The sequence below is a fragment of the Etheostoma spectabile genome, chromosome 9 (assembly GCF_008692095.1).
Source record: "Etheostoma spectabile isolate EspeVRDwgs_2016 chromosome 9, UIUC_Espe_1.0, whole genome shotgun sequence".
Classification (NCBI taxonomy): domain Eukaryota; kingdom Metazoa; phylum Chordata; class Actinopteri; order Perciformes; family Percidae; genus Etheostoma; species Etheostoma spectabile.
In genome coordinates, this window is record NC_045741.1 from 33,365,024 (window position 1) to 33,365,781 (window position 758).

General features: G+C 34.6%; 1 protein-coding gene across 1 annotated transcript in view; it reads right to left on the minus strand.

Annotated features, from left to right (window-relative positions):
• LOC116695364 (selection and upkeep of intraepithelial T-cells protein 1) overlaps window positions 1-758 on the minus strand; it is a 38,595-nt gene that overhangs the window by 26,359 nt on the left and 11,478 nt on the right. The window lies entirely within an intron of this gene.

The window sequence follows — 758 nt, forward strand, 5'->3', positions numbered from 1 at the left end:
TACTTTTCAAAGTAAAAGCTCATGTCAACTATCATGCTAATGAATAAAATATTTGGTGGGTTTTTAAATATTTAAAAACATATGTCCGTTTATAAAATAAATGCAGATGATGGGCAAACTAAAAAATTCCTTCTATAGCTGTAACTTTGTTTCCAGCTATAGAAGGAATTTCTCTCCCGACAGAGGTCAAGCATTTGGTTTTGTTTTAAAAACAATGTCCCCCTTTCATACAATACACAAAATACGATAGAACCGCTGACGGAAGTGGAAGAAAAATTCAATCGCATCCTGGCCCAAGACCGTGCTACATATATATGTATAAAGTTGATATGCATATACTAGTTTTATTATATATACACTTATTACACTATATCTAGAATTTTCTATATATATTAATAAAACAAGTGTTTTTTAGCGGCGTTGTTGGTTTTATACGCTATAATTTACAAGTATTTAGGAGCAGGTCTAGACAGACTGCCGACTCTATAATTATAAGACAGCGAAGGTCTCAGAACCTATCTACAATTTACAAGATAGGGGAAGGTCTCGACCACTCTAAATTTACAGATGAAGCTAGGTTCTGACCTACTCTAAAGGTTACCGATAGATCGAGCAAGGTCTGACCTCTCTTATTTACACGGATAGAGGAGGTCTAGAACCATCTATAACTTTACAATGAAGCAGGTCTAGACCTATTAGAATTTTACAGATAGAAGCAGGTCTAGACTATCGATATATACAGATATGAGGAAGGTCTG